Consider the following 27,244-nt stretch of genomic DNA (forward strand, 5'->3'; position numbering starts at 1 on the left):
TTTTGTAGTGGCTGGTAACAGTCTTTCCTTTGCATATTGGGTGCTTCCTTCAGGAGTTCTTGTAAGACAGATATGGTGGTAACAATTTCCCTCAGCATTTGCTTGTCTCAAAAAGATCTTATTTCTCCTTTGCTTATGAAGTTTAGATTGGCCAGATAGGAAATTCTCCATTGGAATTTCTTTTCTTTAAGAATGTTGAATATTGGCCCCAAATCTCTTCTGGCTTGTAGGGTTTTAACTGAGAAGTCCGCTTTTAGTCCAATGGGCTTCCCTTTGCAGGTGACCTGAGCTTTGTCTCTAGCTGCCTTTAACATTTTTCTCATTCATTTATTTTCTCATCTCATTCATTTTCTCATTTTTCTCATTCATTTTAACCTTGGAGAATCTGATGATTGTGTCTTGGGGATGAACTTCTTGTGGAATATCTTACTGGGGTTCTCAGTGTTTCCTAAATTTGTATGTTGGCCTTTCTAGCTACATTGGGGGCGTTCTCATGGATAATATCCTAAAATAAGTCTTCCAAGTTGGTTCCATTCTCCCCATCTCTTTCAGGTACACCAGTCTGTCGTAGATTCAGTCTCTTTACATAATTCCATATTTCTTGGAGGCTCTGTTCATTCTGCCAGTAATACATGTGACTGAATTATAAAATTCTCGTAGTGTGTTTTTATCTCTGTCAGGTCAGTTGTGTTCTTCTGTATACTGGCTATTTTATCTGTCTGCTCCTGCAATGTTTTATCATAATTTTTAGCTTTCTTGTAATGGGTTACAATGTACTCTTATAGCTCAATGAACTTCATTCCTATTCATAATCTGAAATCTGCTTCTGTCATTTCAGCCATCTCAGCCTCGCCTGTTGTGAACCCTTGCTGGACAGGTGACATGGTCATTTGTAGGAAAGAAGGCATTCTGGCTTTTTGAGTTTTTAGCATTCTTGCACTGATTCTTTCTCATAGTTGTGGGTTTATGTACCTACAATCTTTGAGGTTGCTGACCTTTGACTGGGTTTCTTTTCTTTTATTGATGAGCTTGAGGGTTTGATTGTGGTACAAGTTCGATTCAGCCAAATGGCTTAATTTCTGAAAGCTTTTAGGGGGCCAGTGCTCAGCTCCCAACCCCTGGCCTGCATATGCTAACTCTGGGGCCCTGACTTTGTTCTCTGGCTCCATGAGGTTTGTAGTCCAATGTGCTGTGGGGCCCAAGGTGCAGCAGCTGCAGCAAGAGTGCTAGCAAATACAGGGGTACCTGCCTTCCTGTAGGCATTTACCACAGTGGCAGAGGCTAGGCAGTTGTGGAGGTGGGGAGCAGAAAGCCCCTGCTGAAGATTGTGTGCACTGTTGCAGTGGAGGTGGTACTGGCTAGGGGAAGGTTGCTGGCCAGCACAGGTCTGGGTGCCTTCTTTGTTCCCTGCAAGCAGGAGTGATCACTCGGGCTGTGGGAGGATACCTTGTTCTCTGTGCGGCATTAGCACAGGGGCTAGGTGCTGCTGGGGGTGGGGCTTGCTGGCTCTGTGCCCACTAAGGCTTCATCTTCAATGGTGTTCGGTGGAGGTGGTGGGGGTATACTGTAATCTCGTGTGTTGGCAGAGCATGTGAAGCAAAACCTACTCGTGCAGACAGGTGCCATCAAAGGGATGTGGAGAGTTGCCATAGACTTGAGGAAACCTGCAGTATGAGGAGGGAATATGCAGGCTGCGCAGTGCCATAGGGGCCACATTTTTGTCACTCTCCACTCATCAGGCACAGTCTACTAGTGCAAAAAGTATGGTGTGTGTCCCCAGGGCATCCAAGATTGCCCTGTAAGCTGGAGCGACCAGGCTGAAACCCTGAAAGAGTCCAGCAGACCAAGGAGTGCTCAGGTTGGATCAGCCCCATCTGGTGTGCAAGACTACATGGCAGAGATCAGATCTGACCATTCCACTAGGTCTAAAGTCTCTTATGGGAGCAAGTTGAGGCAGGAGGGACGGCCGTCCCTGGCCATGCTCCACTACAGATGCTCCCACACTAAACCCTCTGGACTCCATGTCAGCTGGCTTTGCTTGTCTCCTGGGGGCTCCACCCTAGAGAAATGTGGGTCAGCAATTCTGCAGTGCAGTCATCCCAGGATGGAGAGTTTGTGCTGTGGGCCCAAGCCAGGGGTTCCTTGTCTGGTGATGAGCAGCAGGGGGTGTGTAGGACCCATTGGAGACAAACTGGCCTCCTCTTCTTGGGTCAACTGCAGCTTGTTGGAGGTGTGGATAAGGCACTTAGGTAGGGTCTTTGCTCCTTTGTTAGCCCAAGGGCAGCAAGGACAGGTCCACTGCAGAGGCAGTGGCAGAAAGACTTTCAGTTGCCCCTGGAAACTCTGTCCAGGGAGTTGTAAAGTTGCTACTGGCTCAGTATCTCTGGCAGGCGGATGCCCAGGCCTGGAAGACTTGCCTGGTGATGAGATATGGAAACAGACACCAATGTAACAGTCTAGGCATTTTTTTTTTTGTAGGATTGCTGTGGTATGCTGGATGCCCACTCCAGTTGCTAGTCACCTTGGAGTTTTTGGTACCTGGAGGTATTGCCACTGAAGGCTGCAAAACAGTAAAAATGGCAACTTGCCTCTCCCTCTGGGATCTCCATCCCAGGGAGGTATGGACCTGTTGCCAGCCTGAATGCATCTGAAGGAGCTGGCTGGAGACCCCAGTTGGTAGGTCTCTTCCAGTGCAGAGGAATAGGATCAGAGACCTGCTTTAAAAATCAGTCTTGCCATGTTGTCATACAGCAGCTGTGCTGTGCTGGGGGTCTGCTTTAGCCTCTGGTCACCTCAGAATCTCCAAGTCCAAAGGCTGAAACAGCTAAGTTGCCCAAAGAGCAAAGATGGAGGCCTGCCCCTCCCCTTGGGAGCTCCAACTGAGGAAGCCTTCAAATCTCTGTTGGCCAAAGAACACCCTCAAGGGTGGCTGGAGGTTCTGGTTGGGAGGTCCTGCCTAGTGAGGAGGAACAGGATTGGGAACTTGTTTTAAGAGCAGTCTAGCCATGTTTTTGTATAGCAGCTGTGCTGTGTTGGGTAATCCCTTTCTCCCCTGGTCAGCTTGGACTCTCCAAAACCTGAAGGCTGGAATGGTTGTCACACAAACAGCAAAGATGGCAGTTCACTTTCTCTCGGGAGCTCCATCCTAGGGAGGTTTCAAAACTATTTAGCCAGATAACAGTGGTGGGGGTGGCAGGAGACCCTAGTTGGGAGGTCCCACTCAGTGAGAAGGAATGGGATCAAGGACCCACTTAAAGAAGCAGACTAGTCACATTTTCGTAGAGCAGTTGTGCTGTACTTGGGAGTCCCTTCCACCCCGGGTTGGGTTGGACTCTCCAAAGCTCGAAAGTTGAAACAGCTAAGTTGCCCAAATAGCAAAGATGGAGGTTGGCCCCTGGCCCCTCTCCACAGGAGCTCTATCTCAGAGAGGTGTAACACTACTACCGGTGTCTGGCTGGAATTCCAAGCTACTGGGTCTTATCCTATGAGATGCCATGGAAGTGGGGCCTGTAGACTGTTGCTGCTTGGCCCTCTGGATTCAGCCTCTTTCCTAGGGCATGTACTGGGGTCTGTTCCTGCTTTGCTTAACTTGCAATTGCTTTTTTAGGGGAGCCCAGAAAGCCCAAATATCTAAGGCTCCTCGGTCTCTGCACATGCCTGTGCAGCTGCTCTGCATAAACTTCACCCCCTCTGTGTGTCAGACTGAAGACCCTGGTGGAGTGGGTTCACAAGGGGATCTCCTGACCCAAGGGCTGCAAAGATTTGTGAGAGAAGCATGGTTTCCCAGGGCCACACATTCACTCACTGCTTCCCTAGGTTGGGGACGTTCCTTGGTTCTGTGCTTCTCCCTGGTGGGTCATCATCTTACCTTGCTTTTCTCTGTTCTCTGTGGGTCAAGTTGTTTCCTTGATTAGTCCCAATGTGACTACCTTGATATTTCAGCTGAAGTTGTTGTATTTACTCACCCCTTCCATTCCATCCTGTGAGAGCCACACATACTAGCTACTTCTTGTCTGATACCTTTATCCTCTATTATTTGTTTGTTTGTGTATTTTTTCTTGGAACTCTTAGTTTATCCAAATCTTAAATATTATTTTAAATAAAATTTCTTATAAATAGTAATGAGAATAAATTTATTCTAAATTAGAATAAATATATTCTAATTTAGAATAAATATATTCTAATTTAGAATAAATATCAGAAAATGTGACCCTGTGTGATGGCTCACACCTGTAGGCTCAGCACTTTGGGAGGCTGAGGTGGTTATATCACCTGAGGTGAGAAGTTCAAGACAAGCCTGGCAAACATCGTGGCACCCTATCTCTACTAAAAAAAAAAACAAACAAATAATTAGACGGACGTGGTGGTGCATGCCTGTAATCCCAGCTACTGGGAGGCTGAGGCAGGAGAATTGCTTGAACATGGAGGGAGAGGTTGCAGTGAGCTGAGATCATGCCACTGCACTCCAGTCTGGGCAACAAGAGCAAAAAGTCAGTCTCAAGAAAAAAGAAAGAAAGAAAGAAAAAGAAAATGCAAGTAAACATGAGATGATAAATAGCAATGGTATATCCAACTGCTATTAATCATATTTTAAATATATATAATTACTCTTTTTTTCTCTAAACTTGAGGTGGAGCAGAGAATGAATATTGTAGAAACACACACATGCACACACACACACACACACACAAATTATAATATGAATGAATAATTCTGCAACATATACTGCAAATATTATTTGAGAAGACACTACAAATATATGGATGTAAGAACAAGGAGAATTTTAACTGATAATTTAGTTATTTGATACAGACCAAAGAAAAGTGGAATGGACATATCTGGAAACCAGAATAGTGATAAAATAAAAGATCTATTTCACAACGCACAGTAAATATGCAAAAAAAATTACACATGGGTTAGAAATAAATTTGGCTCTCAGCCAAAGGCTTCAGGACAGTTGTCTAAAGAGAAGTTGAGGCAAACTGAGTGCCAGGTAGATAAACTCAAGATAGGGTAGAAAATGGACTTTGAGAGTACACTTATGATTTGGCTCTCTGTCTGTTATTGGTGTATAGGAATGCTTGTGATTTTTGCACATTGATTTTGTATCCTGAGACTTTGTTGAAGTTGCTTATCAGCTTAAGGAGATTTTGGGCTGAGATGATGGGGTTTTCTAAATATACAATCATATCATCTGCAAATAGGGACAATTTGATTTCCTCTTTTTGTAATTGAATACCCTTTATTTCTTTCTCTTGCCTGATTGCCCTGGCCAGAACTTCCAACACTATGTTGAATAGGAGTGGTGAGAGAGGGCATCCCTGTCTTGTGCCAGTTTTCAAAGGGAATGTTTCCAGTTTTTGCCCATTCAGTATGATATTGGCTATGGGTTTGTCATAAATAGCTCTTATTATTTTGAGATATGTCTCATCAATACCTAGTTTATTGAGAGTTTTTAGTATGAAGGGCTGTTGAATTTTGTCAAAGGCCTTTTCTGCATCTATTGAGATAATCATGTGATTTTTGTCTTTGTTTCAGTTTATATGATGGATTACGTTTATTGATTTGCATATGTTGAACCAGCTTTGCATCCCAGGGATGAGGCCCACTTGATCATGGTGGATAAGCTTTTTGATGTGCTGCTGCATTCAGTTTGCCAGTATTTTATTGAGGATTTTTGCATCGATGTTCATCAGGGATATTGGTCTAAAATTCTCTCTCTCTCTCTCTCTCTCTCTTTTTTTTTTTTTTTTTTTTTTTTTTTTTTTTTTTTTTTTTTTGCTGTGTCTCTGCCAGGCTTTGGTATCAGGATGATGCTGGTCCCATAAAATGAGTTAGGGAGGATTCCCTCTTTTGATATTGATTAGAATAGTTTCAGAAGGAATGGTATCAGCTCCTCTTTGGACGTCTGGTAGAATTCGGCTGTGAATCTGTGTGGTCCTGGACTTTTTTTGGTTGGTAGGCTATTAATTATTGCCTCAATTTCAGAGCCTGTTATTGGTCTATTCAGGGATTCAACTGCTTCCTGGTTTAGTCTTGGGAGGGTGTATGTGTCCAGGAATTTATCCATTTCTTCTAGATTTTCTAGTTTATTTGCTTAGAGGTATTTATAGTATTCTCTGATGGTAGTTTGTATTTCTGTGGGATCGGCAGCCAACAGACACATGAAAAAATGCTCATCATCACTGGCCATCAGAGAAATGCAAATCAAAACCACAATAAGATACCATCTCACACCAGTTAGAATGGCGATCATTAAAAAGTCAGGAAACAACAGGTGCTGGAGAGGATGTGGAGAAATAGGAACACTTTTACACTGTTGGTGGGACTGTAAACTAGTTCAACCATTGTGGAAGGCAGTGTGGCGATTCCTCAAGGATCTAGAACTAGAAATACCATTTGACCCAGCCATCCCATTACTGGGTATATACCCAAAGGATTATCAATCATGCTGCTATAAAGACACATGCACACGTATGTTTATTGCGGCACTATTTACAATAGCAAAGACTTGGAACCGACCCACATGCCCATCAATGATAGACTGGATTAAGAAAATGTGGCACATATACACCATGGAATACTATGCAGCCATAAAAAAAGGATGAGTTCATGTCGTTTGTAGGGACATGGATGAAGCTGGAAACCATCATTCTGAGCAAACTACTGAAAGGACAGAAAACCAAACACAGCATGTTCTCACTCATATGTGGGAATTTAACAATGAGAACACTTGGACACCAAGTGGGGAACATCACACACCAAGACCTGTCATGGGGTGGGGAGAGGGGGGAGGGATAGCATTAGGAGATATACTTAATGTAAATGATGAGTTAATGGGTGCAGTACACCAACACGGCACGTGTATACATATGTAACAAACCTGCACATTGTGCATATGTACCCTAGAACTTAAAGTATAATAATAATTAAAAAAAAGAAAATGGATTTTGAATCTTGACACAGTTTATAAAACAGGAGTTCTGGGTCTGCACTGTCCTTAGCTTGTGAAATTCTCATAGCACTGTGCTGATCAGCAAAGGGCCCATAATTCTTCTTGGTTTCTGATTCTTAAGAAAGTGAAAAAATCAGGGATGGAAGCAAGACTTGGCACTGGACTATAAATTTGAAAGCATTCTATATATCAGGGAATTGAGGCAGCCTATGTTCTAGGATTGGAAATGTAGGGTACTTGACTGATTGAAGAGTAAGGGTTGATAGAATTATGTGTTAGGGATTTTAAAACTATCACTGTAAAGTGGTTGCAACTGGACTCAGTTCAAGGCTTCAGATGTCAAAAGAAAAACTGGAGGTAAGCTTGGATCATTAGACTGCAAAGCACTTTGCTGCTCAGGGATTGAGAATCAAAATTGCCCTTTGCTAAGGATATTGTCCTGAATATCAGAGTCCATTTTTCCAAAGCGTGGCTCTGATAATGCTGTGCACATGACTATCTCGTTCTATTTTATGAAATGCCCATATTTCCATTGTAAGGTACTGAAAGAAAAATGTGAAAAAGCAGTAAGAATACTTGAAAGATAGAAAGAGATTATGAACCTCCTGATGTGATCTCTTTTGAGGCGGCTATTCTCAATAGGCCCTGACCCAAATTCTCAGCCCCAAGATGAAGCTCAAAATTACCTAAAGAATTGATGAAAAGCAAACATTTTCTGTGGTCCCACCTTGACAACTGTGTTTTTTTTTTGTTTTGTTTTGTTTTGTTTTTGTTTGTTTGTTTTTACAAAGGGAAGGGAATAACTTTTATTGAGCTTCAGATGAATGTCAGTTCATTCCATACACATACATTATTGCTTCTTGCCCTAGAAGCAAATTATTGCTTTTGCATATTTGGGAAACAGAGACTTACTAAGCTTCTTAGGAGATGCAGTAATGAAATAAAACTTCCTTGCCCTTCCAGCTGGATTTTAGTCACTGGAAAGCTATTTTTTAACATATTAATCTTATAACTGGTCATTTACTGAACCTGTTTGTTGCAACTGTTTAGGGGAAGCTATAATGTGATGGGAGTCTGGACGTTTCTTTGTTTGGTATAGATATCAAAACTCAATTACTTGAAATGAAAGGCCACAAATAAATGTCTTCATGCAGACAGGGGTCTTCCAGGATCATTTGGGCTTGAGGATCCACAAATTAAAATTTGATGGGGAAGGAAGGAATGGAATATTTTTGTCCCCTCCTGAGTGTACTGCTACTTTTATTTTACTTTCAGAGCTCAGTATGACCATTATTATTATATCTCAACAGGTCACCAAAGGGGCAAAGTGCTAATCAGTTCATCCCTCAGTCTATTGTGCAGTGCCTGTTATGTAGAAAGTGCCTCATCAATTATGTGTTGAGTACACAAACAAACAAACAAACAAAAAATACATGTCAAGGAACAATGCAGTGTTGGATGGCATAGAGCCTGTGCTGGTGTTTGATGTGGGAAACAGTTTATGCACCAGAGATTGAGGACAGGATGGGCCATTGGTTAAAGTTCATAAGGCACTTCAAGATCATAGTGAGTCTGGGCTGTGTCTGGGAGTCAAGATCTGAGAGCATCTTCTTAAGTTATGACTGAGAGGTGCTCCATCTGGGATTTTGGTAAGACTTGTATACTGTATCCTGGAAATTCCAAAGCCCTCAATGAGGTGGTGAGAGTGCGTGAGAGGGTTGGGACTATGGGAGAAGCACCAGGCTTTATTGATTGTTGGTTGTAACTGGAACAGGCCCTGGCTAGGGGTAGAGAAGCATTCCATGCTCATTTCTTGCGATTTGAAGCAATTCTATGATAAGCCTTAAGGTTCAACAGGACCAGAGGCCAGAGGAATTTTACCTATTGGGAATAATGATTACTTTGGAACTTGACTTGGAGACACAAACATCATTAGAGCTTAGAGAGTTGAGGCAAACGGATTCTTGCCATTCAGATGTCAATTAATATTTTTAATTTGTAACTCTTTGAAACTGTGCTTCATCTCCTCACCAATAATATTTTTTAAATGAGTCACTAAGTATTTTTTGTTTGTTTTTAAAACAGCAATAGAAAATAAATTAAGAGAATAAAAGGAGCCTGAAGTAAATGCCTTTGAAAACCTGAATTAAACAAATGATTATCTAGGAAAATCTTAACACTGGAGAGTTAAAAATTCTCAGTAAACAAATTGCCTGGAATAATTTGTGGGATTTATTAAAGATCTAACTTCTCCTATCCACCAACATACCCCACTCCCTTCAAGGTTTTAGCATTTTTCAAACTGGAATCTGTTTATCTGTCATCACCTCTGCTGGAAACTGAACTCCTTCCAGAGAGAAGAAAGGAGTTTATGTAGTGAGAGAGGGGCAAGCTACAAGTTCAACTCGTTACCTTTAACCAGCACACTACTGCAGGTGAGTTATACAATTGTCTCACTGAATCAAGGCAGGTGTTGGGGGTCTTTCCCAACCAGAAAGTTGTTAGTGCAGGACCTGATGCTATATTTTGCTTGGATAAATTTCTTCAGCCACCTATGTGAAGGCCCAAGTGGTTTCCATTTTGACAACCACAATCCCATGTTACACACCTTCAACTGGCTAAATAAAAACTTATGTTGTGACTAATAGCTTCTAGCAGGGTGAATGTCCAAGGCTTTGCAAGACTGCTAGGGGGTTTCCTATCAAACAATGCTTTACTAGTTCCAAGAATGTTAGACCTGCATGAAACCTTTGGAGATCATATAGTATAATACTGTCTCCCCACAACCCTAGTTCTCTCATATTACAAGTGAGAAAACCAAGACTTCGGGGAGTGAAGTGAAATGCCTGAGGTCAAAGGGTATGAGAGTCGAAGCCTTAGGACTCAAACCAAGACTCCTCATTCCCATTCTATTGCTTTTTCCAGCCACAGCTTCTGACGCTAATAGTCTAGGTCCGCTGGTCAGTTACAACAGCATAGTGAGAAGAGGAGTGGGGATTGGGACCTTTGCCTTGAAAGCAATAAAAAAGTGGAGCTTAGAATATACAAGACAAGTTGTCTGGGCTGGTTTCAGCCTTTGTTGTAAAAAGACCTTCATACCACTGCCATCTCTGGTCTGACCCCACGTTTCTTTAACTGTATAGGTGGTAGAAAAACTCACATCATAGCATGATTTATCTTGAAGACAAGTTTCATTTGTTCTATAGTTTTAAAGATTTTGAAAATGAATGCCTGGGCAGTCAACCACAGTGCTCACCACTCCCTAATGTCTCATACCAGGCCAACCTGAAGAGTAAAGAGTGTGACTGTGTTGGCAGGCATCAGCTATATGTGTTCTTGTGCTTCCATGTATGTATATATCCTGATATTTGTGCATAAAACCTGCATCTAACACCATATTAGGCTCCCAAAATAGGCTCCCACAAACTTGCATATGGTTTTAGGAGAATGTTTCCCTCTACACATGTAATCATACAATTACCTGTGTGCAAGGTTATGAATAAAAAATGTCTGTATGTATCTGTAAGTGTGAAAGTTAGCTGCTGGTTGGTTTTTGGCAGACAATTGTCATGATTTCACTAAGGTTGTTCATGTAGGTAAGTGTTAAAGGTGGAACCCTCCAATGCATGGCTGTCTCTGCCTCTGGAGACCAGGCTCTTGAGCAGAGTGTCTCAACCAGTCAGATCTTTCCTCACCACACCACTCCCTTTGGACAATGTGTGCAATAAGACTTGCCCTGCCTCTGGATTTCAGGGGAGCACAACTGTCAGCACCGGGTCCATGGTAGTCCCTTTTCCTTCTCTGCTTGTTGTGTTCAGGAAACTGCAAGATTGCTAGTGTAGTTGGAGACTTGTGCAGGAAAGATACCATAACAGGAGATGAGATTAAAGAGTGAATGTGATATAATGTTTGGCAGGTCATAGGGTGTGTGCAACAGGAAACCACTGTAGGGTTCTAAGCAGAGAAGTGACATAATTTTGCATAAAAGTCCCATTCTGGTGCATCAAAGAGAGACTATAAGGGGGCAAGGCAGTAACAGAGGGTCCAGTTAAAAGCTATGATGATAACAGAGGTGAAAGAGGGTGGTACATTGTTACCAGTGTGATACATATGAAGGGGAATGAGAAGTGTGAGGGGTCCCAGTCCCTTTTGAAAGTAGAAATGACAGTATCCATGAATGTGGTATGAGAGTGAGAGGAATCCAAAGATGTTTCCAAAGGTTTTGGACTGAGCAAGGGAAAGGATAGAGTTGACATTTCCTGGGATGGAAAGAATTATGGGAGGAATGGATTTGAGGGAAAGGGAATTAGGGACTTAGTTCTGTATCATGAATTTGAATTTAAGATGACTTTCAGAGATCCAGGTGGTGATGTTGAGTAGGCATGAAACATGAGCCTGGAGTCCAGAGAGAGGACTGACCTTGAAACATTAATGTGTGATTCCTTTATTTGCAGGTAAAATCAAAACATAGGTAGAACTGTGTATGATTCTTAGAAAGTGAGCACAGGTTAAGATAACATTTCTGAGAAGCCAACTCTAGAGCACTGCAATGCAAAGAGTTCAAAGCAGTGAGGAGTAACTAGCCATGACTCTGAAAATAGCAGACACTGAAGCAGAAGCACAGTCAAGAGACAGAAATGTCCTGTAAATTAAGTGAGGAAAGTATTACAAGGAGGAGGAAGTGATCAATTGTGTCAAATTTTACTTTTCAGTCAAGTAAGACCAGAACTGAGAAATAATCACTAGGTTTAACAATATGCAGGTTAGTTGGGGACCTTGAGAAGAGCTATTTCCATGGAGTGGTGGGGATAAAAGTTTGACTAGGGTGGGTTAAAGAAAAAAATGGGATTAGCATAAGTGAACAAATCAAGACCACATAATGATTTTTGAGGAACTTTGGTGTACAGAGATGATGCAGTAGATGGAGTGGGTTGTATAGTTAAGGTAGGGTGTTTTGTTTCTTTCTCGTTGGTTTTGTTGTTGTTTTTGCAGGGGAGACTTTGTGGAATGTTTGTGTACTGATGGGAATCATCCAGTAGATAAAGGTAAATTGATGATGTGGCAAAGAGCACAGACAGCATTGCTGGGACCATGCACTGAACAGCCAAGAAGGGGTGTAACCTAGTGGCCAATGGTAGGGATGGGTTTTCATAGGAATGTAGAGAGTTTATGCATAGTGATGAAAGGGAAAGCAGAATATCGAGTTGCGATGCATGGAGGTGAGAAGTTTTTTAAGGCCATTGCTTTACTTTCATGTTCTCAGTGTCATCAGTTGAGACTGGGTGATATGGTTTGGCTGTGTCCTTACCCAAATCTCATCTTGAATTCCCACATGTTGTGGGAGTGACCTGATAGGAGGTAACTGAATCATGGGGGCAGGTCTTTCCTGTGCTGTTCTTCATGACAATGAATAAGTCTCACAAGATCTGATGGTTTTAAAAAGAGAAGTTTTCCTGCACAAGCTCTCTTCTCTTGTCTGCCACCACGTGAGATGTGCTTTTCATCTTCTGCTGTGATTGTGAGGCCTCCCCAGTCACATGAAACTGTAAGTTCATTAAATCTCTTTCTGTTGTAAATTGCCCAGTCTCAGGTATGTCTTTATCAGCAGCATGAGGACAGACTAATACAGTAAGTATTCCAGTAGTAAATGGAATTCTTCAAAGGATAAGGTGTGAACTGCAATGCCTAACATGGAGTGAGTAGACAGGGGAAGTGTATGAAGTTGTACTACCATATTCTTGACACTATTCTAGGCACAGGAGATGCAGTCATGGGAACACACATTTGGAGCATATATTCACTCATGGGTGTTAGTTTGATAACAAGGTGGGGTTGGAGGAAGTATCTGGTACCTGGTTCCCCTGACCGGCTTCAGGACAAAGGATACATATTCTGGTGAAACACAGGCCTTGGCCTCCAGATAAAACAAAACTCATTCTAACTACCCCTCACCTGGAGGCACAGGGATAGAGGATGGGGAGGGGATGGTGTTGGAACACTGAGGGGCCTAATGGTCTATTTCTCTGCAGCTGAGAGTTAAGGTATTTTGCTCCTAAGAGTCAGCCCCTCTCCAACAGATACTCCACTAACCTTTGCTGTCAAATGTCTGGCTCACCCTCCTACTCTGTCTGGCTTCTGGTTGCTATGGCAATGTGTCCAGGAACACTGCTCTCCCAGCGTAAATGAGTGTGAGCTTGCTAATATAGACAGGGGTGCATTATGGGACCAGGGGAAAATCTTTGAAGGCAAGAATAGCCTAATACACTTAGGTACTTCAGTGACTAACAGCTTCCAAAGCCCCTCCACCAGGTATTTACACCACCACTCCCAGAAGGCAGGCGAGGTAAATTGCAAACAGGGAGCCTTAGAGCACATAGCAGAGGCTTTCATTGGTGTCATTTCCCAGAAAAATCCAGTGTGTTAGGAAATCTTCACTTGCTCATGTTCCAAGGTAGTCTCAGTGTGCTCTCACTAGTAGTGCACTGTCTTACAGAACTGCTGAGCACCAAGCACTATGAGAACCTTAAGTATATGCCAGGTAATTTAATAGGAACTAGGGATACTCAGTGAAAATGACATGCTCACAGGTGTGGGTTTGTGGCCATGGCAGGGTTTAGCCTAAGGGAACAAGTTCTGATGTCAACCCAGACATTCATCTTTAATAGGTGACAGCCTTCCTCATTCTCACTCTAACTTTTTTCTTCCATGAAGCACACAGGGGCAAAGATAAAGGTAGGGCTGAGGTTTGTGTGAAGTTTGTTCTGAGGTGCTCATTTTCCCCTTCTCTCTAGCTGAGACCCTCTTTGTCTTAACTCCATCAGTCTTGCTTAGCCATGCAAGCTTCCAGACCCATAATCAGCTTTGAGTATCAGTGTCCAGATGTACAATAGCCTAGTCTGCCTGGTGGCTGGTTTCTATGGCAATCCTGCCAAGAGCTTTTCTCCCTAAATGAAATAAAAAGAGAGAATAAAAGAAGGGCAGGTGGCTGCCCATGTGGAGAATGGAAAAGAATTAAAATTTGAATATCCTAATTAGACTAACTGATAGACTTTTGAATTTAACAGGCCACAAATACAGGCCAAGGCAGCAGGGGAACTGACTGAGAAAAGAGAGTTTCAAACAAGAAAAAAAATTAAAAGGCCTGTTTTCATTCAAGAAACTTCTATGGAGAGTTGAAAGATAAGGAAATTAGGAGTAGGACTCAGGATGAACTCAGTAATTGGTACTACCTATTGAAAAATCCAGATTCAAATCCATCTACTTGGAGCATGTTGGCAGGGAGGTGTCCAGAATTACTTCCCTGGGAAGAGAATGGGCCTGGTGCCCCTCCCTCTGGTCTGGTGGCTGAGGGCACAAGCCAAGGTGTTGACACCCAGGTCCACAGCGCCCATGGCATCCAGGTCGGGGATAGTTTGAAGCACTCAGCTACTCTGTTGCCCACTTGTTTGCAGGTTAAGATCTGCCTCATTTTCCTTCTTTCAGCCTCTCTTCTCCAATTAACATTCTGGACTCTATAATCAGCTTAGGTGTCTAATGACTCCATCATAGCTTAAAAGGTCCTAGCTGCTGGTTGCTATGGTGATGCCGCCAGGAGCTCTGCTCACTAAGTTAAAATAAGAAAGAACCTGAGGTGGGTAGGGGACAGTGCATGGAGAGGGTCAAGATTGAAGTTGACAATAAGCTAATCACACTAATTGATAGCTTTTGCTAACTAAAATATCCATAAATACATGCCCCAGGACAAAGGTAGAGGGAGCTTACCTGGGAAAATAAAGTATCAAGCACAAAAGAAGAGGCTTTCACTATAGCCATTTCCAAGAAGCAATCCAGAGGCTAAGAAAAGGCTCTATCTGCTCAAGATCAGAGGATATGGGTCTTATGAACACACAAGCATGTTAGGGGATCAAGGTCCTCATTTGTGGCAGTCTAAGACTCCTCCATTGTCAGTCGTGGCTGCTTAGATGGGGAACTGAGGCTCAGAAGTGGAAAGGGACTAAAACTAAATCACATGCTAGGTTAGCAGCAGAGCTCTGAGTGGAGTTAAAGGCCCTGCATCACCATGTCAGAGCTCTCTCTATGACTCCAATCGGCCTCCAGATAGAGCCCAGGATGGTCAACCCCCTTTCCCCCATTTTATAGATGAAGAACTGAATTCCAGAAAAGGGAAGAAAACTGGCCAGGGTAACACAGTTTCTTCTGAAATGAGAACACAGCTCTCCTGGCTTTTAAAGTGGATCAGGTAAATGGCCAGTCAGTCAAGAATTAGGTCAGAGACAATGGAAATAGAAAAAGGAGCACCATACTTTACAGGAATTCTACACAATTTATAAGCCAGGGTAAAAAAAGATTCTCAGTGATTCTAAGTGATGGGAAGAAATGGGTGCCATTAAAAGAGAGAGAGGGGAAAAGGAACAAAGGAGAAAAAGGGACAGAAAAACTCCCCTGTATATGACTGTTATTTTCTTTGGAAAGAGTCCCTTCCTTGAGCAACAGGTGGAAATAAGATTCACAGGTTTTCCTCCCAGAATATCTTGCTACAGAACCTAGGGGAATGTGATGCTAATTTGCAGGTTTCTGAGCGGCCTCTCATCAGTGTATAGATTTAAAAAAAAAATAGTGCATCAGAGTGAAGAAATGACATCCCTAATATCAGACCCTGCGTTAGTGGTCAAAGCTGTTAGTGGATCCCAGCCCTTATGATGACCTTGACAGGGCTCTTCTAGCAGGAGTGTAGGCAGCAGGAAGAGCACTCTCTATGTGCCTGGCACTTCCATGCGGAGATTATGATTACACCTGGGAGTCAGGGGACATGATGAGAGAGAGGCATCCCCCATGCACTTTCCTGAAAGGACCTGGTTCCCCTTCCTCTGGCCTGTGGGCAAAGGATACATGGCTTCCACCAGTAAGACTTTAAAGTGACGCGGGAGAAAATAGTAACTGTGGTCAGTATTGACATAGAAAGAGTTAAAAGGAACCGCTCCCTCCCGCCGTTGGCTGACGTGGAGGGCCGGAGGTGGTTGCCGCGGCGACGGCGGCAAGGGCGGCGCGGCGGCAGCGCGGCGGCAACGGCGGCGGCAGGGGCGGCGGCGACGGCGGCAACGGCGGCTGCAGGGGCGGCGGCGGCGGCAACAGGGGCCCGCGGCGGCGGCAACAGGGGCGGCGGCGGCGGCGGCGGCGGCGGCCGCGGCGGCAGGGGCGGCGGACAACCGCATCCCAGGCTCGCGGGCGGCGGGCCCGGGTGAGTGCACACCCGGCGCGCGGCCGGGCTCCCGGATGTGTCACTTTGTCCCGCTGCAGCCAGATGCCTGGGGAGCGGGGCCTTCCACATCCCTCCGTGTGTGTGTGACTTGTGCATCATGGACAATTTTGCTGAGGGAGATTTCACTGTGGCAGATTATGCCTTGTTGGAAGATTGCCCTTATATGGACGATTGTGTCTTTGCTGCTGAATTTATGACCGATGATTATGTTCGTGTGACTCAGCTTTACTGTGATGGGGTGGGTATGCAATATAAAGATTATGCCCAAAGTGAGAGGAATTTAGAATTTGACATCTGCAGTATATGGTGTAGTAAACCAATTTCTGTCCTGCAAGAGTATTGTGATGCCATTAAAATAAACATTTTCTGGCCACTTCTGTTTCAACATCAAAACAGTTCTGTAATATCACGATTGCATCCCTGTGTGGACGCCAACAATTCACGTGCTTCCGAGATAAATTTGAAGAAATTACAACATCTTGAGTTGATGGAAGATATTGTGGATTTGGCAAAGAAAGTTGCTAATGATTCATTCCTTATTGGAGGCTTATTGAGAATTGGTTATAAAATAGAAAATAAAATATTGGTAATGGAAGAAGCTCTGAATTGGATAAAATATGCAGGTGATATAACAATTCTAACTAAATTAGGATCAATTGACAATTGTTGGCCTATGTTAAGTATTTTCTTTACTGAATACAAGTACCACATAACTAAAATTGTAGTGGAAGACTGCAATTTGCTTGAAGAACTTAAAACCCAAAGTTGTATGGATTGTGTAGAGCAAGGAGAACTAATGAAAATGAAAGGAAACGAAGAGTTTTCCAAAGAAAGATTTGATATAGCTATTATCTATTACACCAGAGCCATTGAATATAGACCTGAAAACCACCTTCTTTATGGTAACCGAGCTCTTTGTTTTCTTCGTACTGGACAGTTTAGAAATGCACTTGGTGATGGAAAGAGAGCCACTATTCTGAAGAATACTTGGCCAAAGGGTCATTATCGTTATTGTGATGCTCTTTCTATGCTGGGGGAATATAACTGGGCTCTGCAAGCAAACATAAAAGCTCAAAAACTCTGTAAAAATGACCCTGAGGGAATCAAGGATCTAATTCAGCAACATGTAAAGTTACAAAAACAAATAGAAGACCTACAAGGTCGAACAGCAAATAAGAATCCAAATAAAGCCTTTTATGAAAACAGGGCCTATACACCTAGGAGTCTGTCAGCACCTGTATTTAGTACTTCACTTAACTTTGTGGAGAAGGAAAGAGATTTCAGAAAATTTAATCACGAAATGGCCAATGGTGGTAATCAGAATCTAAAGGTGGTGGATGAGGCATTGAAGGTAGATGATTGTGACTGTCATCCTGAATTTTCACCACCATCAAGTCAGCCTCCAAAACATAAAGGAAAACAAAAATCTGGAAACAATGAATCAGAGAAGTACAGTTCTAGTTCACAATTGATTTTACCAGCAAATTTGAAGAACATCTTGGAGAAACAGTTTTCTAAATCTTCCAGAGCTGCACACCAGGATTTTGCTAATATAATGACAATGCTGAGAAGCTTAATTCAAGATGGCTATACAGCCTTATTGGAGCAGCGTTGCCGCAGTGCCGCACAGGCCTTTACAGAGTTGCTGAATGGTTTAGATCCTCAAAAAATAAAGCAATTGAACCTGGCCATGATTAACTATGTCTTGGTTGTCTATGGACTTGCCATTTCTCTCCTTGGAATAGGACAGCCTGAAGAACTATCTGAAGCTGAAAACCAGTTTAAGAGGATTATTGAACACTACCACAATGAGGGACTTGATTGCTTGGCCTACTGTGGAATTGGAAAAGTATATTTGAAAAAAAACAGATTTCTAGAAGCTCTCAATCACTTTGAGAAAGCAAGAACCTTGATTTATCGTCTTCCTGGAGTGTTAACTTGGCCCACAAGTAATGTGATTATTGAAGAGTCCCAGCCAGAAAAAATAAAGATGCTGTTAGAGAAATTTGTTGAAGAATGCAAGTTCCCTCCAGTGCCAGATGCCATTTGTTGCTATCAGAAGTGCTGTGGATATTCTAAGATCCAGATATATATAACTGATCCAGACTTTAAAGGTTTTATACGTATCAGCTGTTGCCAGTACTGTAAAATAGAATTTCACATGAATTGCTGGAAGAAGTTAAAAACTACAACCTTTAATGATAAAATTGACAAGGATTTTCTACAAGGAATATGTCTTACCCCTGACTGTGAAGGTGTTATTTCTAAGATTATCATCTTCAGCAGTGGTGGTCAAGTTAAATGTGAATTTGAACACAAGGTCATAAAAGAAAAGGTTCCTCCAAGACCTATTCTGAAACAGAAATGTTCTAGTCTAGAGAAACTAAGACTGAAAGAAGACAAAAAATTGAAGAGAAAGATCCAAAAAAAAGAAGCAAAAAAATTAGCACAAGAAAGAATGGAGGAGGACTTAAGAGAAAGTAATCTACCCAAAAACGAAGAGCAGAAAGAAACTGTAGACAATGTTCACTGCTGTCAGTTCCTTGATGACAGAATTCTACAGTGTATAAAGCAGTATGCTGACAAGATTAAATCCGGCATATGGAATACAGCCACACTTCTCAAAGAATTGCTTTCTTGGAAAGTTTTGAGCACAGAAGACTATACAACCTGTTTTTCAAGCAGAAATTTTCTAAATGAAGCAGTGGACTATGTTATTCATCATTTGATTCAAGAAAAGAGCAGAGTAAAGACAAGAATATTTCTGCATGTTTTGAGTGAGCTTAAAGAAGTGGAGCCCAAATTAGCCGCCTGGATCCAAAAACTTAATAGCTTTGGCTTAGATGCCACAGGACCTTTCTTTTCTCGGTATGGAGCATCTCTTAAACAGCTTGATTTTAGCATCATGACTTTCCTCTGGAATGAGAAATATGGTCACAAACTAGACTCTATAGAAGGAAAGCAACTTGATTATTTCTATGAGCCAACATCATTGAAGGAAGCCCGTTGTTTAATATGGCTGCTAGAAGAACACAGAGACAAGTTCCCAGCATTGCATAGTGCTTTAGATGAATTTTTTGATATAATGGACAGCCGCTGTACTGTGTTAAGGAAACAAGACAGTGGCGAAGCACAGTTTAGTTCTACCAAGGTGAAAAACAAAGGCAAGAAAAAGAAGCTAAAGGATTCAAAACCTATGTTAGTTGGGTCTGGAACAACTTCAGTAACTCCAAATAATGAGATCATCACTTCAAGTGAAGACCATAGCAATCAAAATTCAGACACTGCAGGCCCATTTGCAGTGCCTGACCATCTTCGGCAAGACGTAGAAGAATTTGAAGCTCTCTATGACCAACACAGTAATGAATATGTTGTCCACAATAAGAAGCTATGGGACTTTAACCCAAAACAAAAATATTCAACTCTATATGATTACTTCTCTCAGTTGTTGGAGGAACATGGTCCCTTGGACATGAGTAGCAAGATGTTCTCTGAAGAATATGAGTTTTTCCCAGAAGAAACTCGACCAATACTAGAAAAAGCAGGAGGTTTAAAATCTTTTCTCTTGGGATGTCCTCGTTTTGTTGTGATTGACAACTGCATTGCATTGAAGAAAGCTGCATTACGGCTCAAGAAAAAAAGAAAGAAGAAAAACATTAAAACAAAAGTAGAAGACATTTCAAAAGCAGGAGAGTATTTACAAGTTAAACTACCACTGAATTCAGCTGCTAGGGAATTTAAACCAGATGTAAAGCCTAAACCAGTGTCAGATTCATCTTCAGCACTACCTTCTGAAGATGTGAAGCCCAAACCTGCGTCTGCTAATTCTCCCAAGCCAGCTTGTGAAGATGTGAAGGCTAAACCACTATCTGGTAATTCTTCTAGGCAAGTTTCTGAGGATGGGGAAATCAAAGGGGTTTCTTCTAATTCTCCGAAACCAGGCTCTGAGGATGCAAATTACAAACAAGTCTCCTCTAATTCCCCTAAACCAGTTCTTGAGGATGTGAAACCAACTTATTGGGCTCAATCCCATTTGGTCACAGGATACTGTATGTATCTTCCTTTCCAGAGATTTGATATCACCCGGACACCACCAGCATACATAAATGTGTTACCAGGTTTGCCCCAGTACACCAGCATATATACACCCTTGGCCAGCCTTTCTCCTGAATATCAGCTACCAACATCAGTACCAGTGGTGCCGTCTTTTGTAGCCAATGACAGAGCAGATAAAAATGCTACTGCCTATTTTGAGGGTCATCATTTGAATGCTGAGAATGCTGCTGGTCACCGGATTGCCTCCGAAACACAGATCCTTGAGGACTCTTTGGTAACATCTGTAAAGTCACAGTGCAGCACAGGTGATGCTTATATGGTCCTAAGTGAGTCTGACAGAAATGATGGGCATTGTGGAAATTCTAACAACAAATGTGAAGTAATTCCAGAAAGCACCAGTGCAGTAACAAACATTCCACACGTGCAGATGGTTGCCGTACAGGTATCTTGGAACATAACACACCAAGAAGTCAATACTGAGCCATATAATCCTTTTAATGAACAACAAGGGGAAGTTTCACGGATTGAAAAGGAGTACCAAGTATTACAAGACCAACTTAAAGAAGCGTGTGAAAATTATGAGCAGATAAAACTTAAGGGCTTAGAAGAAACCAGGGACCTGGAAGAAAAGTTGAAAAGGCACTTAGAAGAAAACAAGATGTCAAAGATGGAATTAGATTGGTTCCTTCAAGATCTGGAAAGAGAAATTAAAAAATGGCAACAGGAAAAAAAAGAAATCCAAGGAAGACTAAAATCACTGAAGAAGAAAATTAAAAAGGTTTCAAATGCCAGTGCAATATGTACCCAGAAAAATGATGGAAAGGATAAGGAACATGAATTACATCTGGATCAGTCCCTTGAAATCAGAAACACACTTACAAACAAGAAAACGAAAATAGAAGAGTGTATAAAGAAAGGGAAAGAGGATTATGAAGAGAGTCATCAGAGAGCTGTGGCTGCAGAGCTATCCGTACTTGAAAACTGGAAGGAGAGTGAAGTGTATAAGCTACAGATCATGGAGTCACAAGCAGAATCCTATCTGAAGCAGCTGGAGCTGATTAGCCATGATCCTGCAGCATATCCTGACATGCAGTCTGATATATGTTCATGGGAATTGTTTCTTTCTCATGTTACAAAAGAAATTAAGAAAGCAAAGTCTCAGTTTGAAGAACAAATTAAGGCAATTAAAAATGGTTCCCGGCTCAGTGAACTTTCTAAAGTGCAGATTCCCAAGCTTTCATTTCCTGCCTGTAACATGGTTCATCCTGAGTTACTCTCTGAGTCTTCAGGCCACGATGACCAAGGGCTTATGACTTCTGCAAGCTATGTGACTGGAAACCTCGCAGCATTTCACAGGGATCCCAGTGTGTTCTCTGCCAGCGATTCCCCAGAGGAGGCTCCTTCTGCGCTGTTGCCAGGGCCACCCCCAAGTCAGCCTGAAGCCACTCAGCTGCCAGGGCCAAAAAGGGATGGCCAGGCAGCTCTGTCAGAGCAAAGCCCTGTGGCTGATCGGAAGCAGCCTGTTCCTCCAGGACATGCTGCACATTCAAGCCAGTCTCCAAAAAAGCCGTTCAATAGTATTATTGAGCACCTGTCAGTGGTATTCCCATGTTACGATAGCACTGAGCTTGCTGGTTTTATTAAAAACGTGCGAAGCAAAAACAAGAGCTCACTTTCAGGATTGAGTATTGATGAAATTGTCCAAAGAGTGACAGAACACATTCTAGATGAACAGAAAAAGAAAAAGCCAAACCCAGGAAAGGACAAGAGGACTTATGAGCCCAGTTCTGCTGCCCCCGTGACCAGGTCCTCCCAGGACCCACCCTCGGCGGTTATTGCACCATCACCCAAAACCAAGGGGCAGAAAGCAGAAGATGTCCCTGTGAGGGTTGCACCGGGTGCAAGTTCCTGTGAAATATGCCACGAGATGTTCAAATCAAAAAACGTGTGTGTGCTCAAATGTGGGCACAAGTATCACAAAGGGTGCTTTAAGCAGTGGCTTAAAGGGCAGAGCACTTGCCCAGCCTGCCAGAGTCATGATCTCCTGTCAGAAGAGTAGCCTGCACCTTCTGGAAGAGGCTGGCCCAGTGAGAAAGGGGAGCTGCCTTCCTGCTCCCCTAGGTAGTCACACTTCACTAAAGCGTCATCCACCAGCATGCTGAATTGGAAGAATGACAATTTCCTATCACTGGTGTAAAAAGCAAACATTTGAAGACCCTTTTTCATTGTGTGTCACAAAGCTAAATTCATGGAAATCGTTAATATCATTGATATTAAGTAATTTCCCCACTCCGAGTGAATACTTTGATGATGGCCAAGCAGTGGCTAATAAAATGCCAGCTACCACACTCGTGGGTCGCTGGGGCTGTGCAGGTCTCTTTGAGGTGGGTGGCTTCTTTTGGAAAGTACTGTGAGTGCCTCGAAGCAGTATTCTAGTGATAAGAATTCTTAACATGTTCAAGCGCCCCACGTTTGTTCCCCTTTTGTGTTTGAAAAACCTGTTCTAGTAGCTCCGCAAAAGAGATGATACTGACTTTTAAAATTTTTCACAAGAGTCTGTATTCCTGAAAATATGTCTGTATTTTTCCTCAAAGATTCTGCATTTTAAGAATGGGCATAAGCAAACTACATTTTAATAATTTATAATGTTAAAATATTGGCTGATTTAGACCAAAAGATTCAAATCTCCTCTTTGTGAAATCCCATCTGCATTTGATTTTTTATTATTTTGTGTTCCCCCCAATAGATTGTTTTAAGTGTTTACTTTTCGTCTTTTATAGATGTAATCTGATTTTCAAAAATCACTAATAGTTTTTAATTAGTATCAACTAAGACTTTTCCCCCTGGAATCGAGGCTGTATGTCCATCATCCCAGCCCCCAGTTGGAGCCTGCTCTTCGAACTCCGCTGCCCTCCTCAGCAGCTTCTGTCCTCTTTTGTGAGTCAGTCAGCAAGTGCTTGGGATCCACATCCAGCCGTGCTGAGCACACAACAGGCTGTGTGTGGAAACGGCCACCATCATTATCCTTCCCCACCCTCGCCCCACAAAAAGAGAAGCTGTGTCTTTAGACAGCCCTAAGGTGTCTGTGTAACAATCGTTCTGTGTTTGACATTTGTGTAAAGTAATGCATGCAATCTTGTATTGTGGCCTAAGAACAAAACTGTAACTGCATTTGAAACCATGAAAAAATTAGATATTGTTTTGTGACTTTTAGACAGTGGTAAATATAGAACCATGAATTCTGGACACATTCCATTTCTCTCCAACATGAAGGATCAAAAAATGCTTTTTGATGTGTTGTTTGTTGCACTGGAAACTTAGAGTCATGAGTTTATGAGCTGATTTGGTCACCTTCCTCTGCCTTTGTTCACCGTGAGTTCTGATGTCTTAGTGACTTAGTTCATAGAAACTCACGCCTTAGTTTGAAACAGATTCTCCACGGTGGTCCCCAAAACACTGTCTGCATATCCACAAGAACTGAGCGCTATGGGTGTTAACGTGCATAAAGATCAGTTTGCAGCAGCAAGTACAAAAGGAGAAGAGGAACATCTGTTGAATGAGTATGTTTTATATACAACTTCAGATACTTATGAACATGCCTTATATTTGTCCAACAACTGTCAGAATAAAGAACATTCTAAAACGAGAAAAAAAAAAAGAAAAAAGAAAGAAAGAAAAAGAAACAGTTAAAAGCAAAACGTAGTAAGTTACCAGAGGTGCCTTGTAAAGAACTTGACTGATGTGTGCAAAGGACCAGAAGGTTTACAATGATTACTTTAATAAAAATATTGGGAACATTTGAGGTTGGGAAAATCATGGAAACTGGTTCATACTGAGGAGACTTAGAGTCAGTCAGAAAAATGATGACCACAGAAAATAAGAGACATAATGCAGGAAGGACTCTGCAAGGATTAGCTGAATATAGATATCTGGAGGGGTGGGGATAGCTGGAAGAAGGCCCTATGTGGATAACTCCAAGAGGGTTGGGGATGTTAACAGAGAATGAAAAGAGTAAAAGAGAGAGGAGGAAGAAAAAGAGAGGAAGAAGGTAAAAGAGAGAGAGAGAAAAAAAGATTAAGACAAAGACACAAAGATGACAAAGAAGAAGAAATAAAGGATGAGGAGAAAGGAGGAGGAGATAGAGGTGAAGGAAGAAAGAGGAGAAATGAAGGGCAGGAAAGTAGACAGAACCTTGTCCATCACTGTGATACTTGTTTGAAAAATACCAGACACACAGTATGGTCTACTTCCACAGCAGCTAGAGCTAATCTACAGCTGTATATGTGTATGCACACACATGTGCACACTGCCATAGAAACGTGGTTGACAACCTGGATGTTACTTCTGTAGTTGAAAAAAGACACCTTCCCTCCATCCCTTGATCCCCACTCCTGCCACAGTTATAGCCTCTTTCTAGAAATCTTTCTAGGTTTCTGGCCTATCCTCCTCCTGGTGGGCAGTACTATTCCTTTTGTACACAAAGCAGAGCCATCCTGGAAAGGCAGTTCTGGAGAGTCCCATGAACAGGTGTGCAAACCAGGACCAGACAGATCTGGAAAAAGCAGACAGATAGAGGTTGGTGCAAGGGGTACAGGCAGGTAAGCAGGGATGGTCCACCAGACCAAAGGCAGGAGCTGCCTTCCCCTTTTTTACTTCAGCACAGCTCAATAGCCTCACTCTTGAAAACCAGCAACAAACTGTCCATTTCAGTCCTTTCTTTTGGGAAGTATGATATGAAAACAGTCAAGACCATGGCGACAGGAGATCCTCTTTCTCTCTAACTTGCAAATAGGGAAGAGATAGACATGGTCAGTATGAGGCAGGACAATATGTTTAAGTGAGAACTTATGAGGAACAGTCCCACGTTGCCTTTAAAATTCTGACACAAAGTTGTCCCATAGGCCTCTGTGTTTCAACATTATTGTCATCTGTGATAGTCTACTTTTCTCCCAAGGGCCTTCAGTTGTCTGTAAATCAGAGCTTAGGAGAACACTGGCTACCCTTAGAATTGTCAGTGAGGTTTTGGTGCACTGAGTGTGCATTCATAAAGGACGGTTTGCTCCCACAATCTGGACCTTAATCTCTTGATTCTGGTTCCTACGAAGGCATGGAGGAAACTCTCCTGCAGGCATTCCCAGTGGGGTATCTGCTCTATCTATTCCAAGAGTGAGGCCCATGGAAGGTTTTCTCTCATGCAGGGTGTAGAGTTGGAGGACCACACAGGGGCAGGAGTGAAGAGATCATCTTGTAAGAAAACAAGCTTCTCCCTTGTGACCTGGAGAAACTTTTGCAAATCAGTTTGCCATCTATTAATTTGCCATCACACTTCACATACAAAAGCATCTTCTGTGGGTTAATACAGCATCAGTGGGCATCGTTAGAGAGAAGCTGAGTGTGTGAGTAGCACTCATGAACCCAGGACTATCTCTGTATAGAACACAAGAAGCAATTTGTTAGCAAAACCTCTTGCAACATCTTGTAACAGAGAGCAATGATAGTGCAAGATGGAAAATCCAGGAAAAGCAGTTTCATGTGGTTCAGAGACAGAGATAAGCACAAAGAAAATTAACACAGAAGTAGCATTCAGCACATTTAAAGAAAAAAGATGAACTATGTGGCTCTAAGGTAATCAAACCTATATCATCTGAGAAGCTACTTGCCACTTAGTCACTTAGCAGCCTTCTTGGTTATCAAATCAACAGATCAAAAAAGATGAACTTCCAGTTACAAAATGGCAGCATAGAAGCTACCTGGCTTCATTCACGCTCCCTCCCTGAGAAAGCCTAAATCAAACATACAGTATTGAGATTGTCACCAGCAATATCTGAGAACTCAAATATGAAGATTAGGCAGTTCCAGGGGCACAGAGAAGTAAAAAAAAAATCCAAGTAGACAGTAAGAAAATTGGATTTCTATATCTGCAACACATCTACTACAATCTGCCCTGCACCAATGATGCAGAAAAATTTCCCCAGACTTATGTGTTCTACACTGGAATACCTGAGATCTAGGTGGACAACCAGCTTCTCCGCCATCTTGAGTTCTTGGCAGGAGACCCATCCCTGCCTTAACCCACAGGATGCATCACGAGTGCCCATAAAAAGAAATCTCCCTGAGGACAGCCAGGCACAAAGGGTGGAAGTGGGACATAATCACCCACAGCCCTGAGAACTCTGCTCTGTTATTCAGACAAAAAGGAAATCATTCAGAGTGGCTATTCAGCAGCACTATGCTGTAAGTGGTTCATTCCACAGGCCCGCTGGGCACAACCCCCAGCCAGCCTTCCCATACTATCAGGTTATCCCATTTAGAACCTCCACCACTGGGAATGAGCAGTGCTGGGCTCTGTTACTAAAGCTTAGACAAACCTGGGCTTAAGGCATCATCTAATGCCAAAAAGGAGGTAGCAACACAGTGGCGGGGTGGGGGAGGGGCAGGTGTACAGAGAAATAAATTGAAAAACTAAAACAAATCTCTAGCAAACAAATGCAATAAAAACCAAAACAAGCCAGACAGAGAAGGGCATAAATAACTAATCTATCAATGCAAAGAAATAAATGTACATTCACAGGAAACAAAAGAAAACAAGGAACCGTGACCTCCACAGTCAAAGCAAGGATCTGGTGACTGACCTTAATGTGAGCTCTCTGACCAAAAATTCAAAATAGCAGTTTGAAGGAAACTCGATGATCTTCAAGATAACACAGAAAAGCAATTCAGAAACTTATGAGAAAAATTTGACAAACAGATTGAAATCATTTTTTAAAAATCAAATAAATTGTGGAATTAAGGAATGCATTTTTGCTGACCTGAAAAATTCATTAGAGGTTCTTAACTGCAGAATGGATCATGCAGAGAAAGAAATCAGTGAGCTAAAACCTCCTATTTGAAAATACAGTCTGAGGGCAAAAAATGTAATTTAAAAAATGAAGGTGTGCTGCTGTCATAGAACGGAACAGAAAAAGTGAGTAAAT

General features: G+C 42.4%; 1 pseudogene across 1 annotated transcript; it reads left to right on the plus strand.

Annotated features, from left to right (window-relative positions):
- Window positions 1–16,153: 16,153 nt before the first annotated feature.
- LOC103232219 (E3 ubiquitin-protein ligase TTC3 pseudogene) lies at window positions 16,154–26,970 on the plus strand (annotated as a pseudogene). Its single transcript, XR_012091945.1, has one exon. The product of XR_012091945.1 is annotated as an E3 ubiquitin-protein ligase TTC3 pseudogene (transcript).
- The last annotated feature ends 274 nt before the right edge of the window (window positions 26,971–27,244 follow it).

The sequence above is a fragment of the Chlorocebus sabaeus genome, chromosome X, assembly GCF_047675955.1.
Source record: "Chlorocebus sabaeus isolate Y175 chromosome X, mChlSab1.0.hap1, whole genome shotgun sequence".
NCBI lineage: Eukaryota > Metazoa > Chordata > Mammalia > Primates > Cercopithecidae > Chlorocebus > Chlorocebus sabaeus.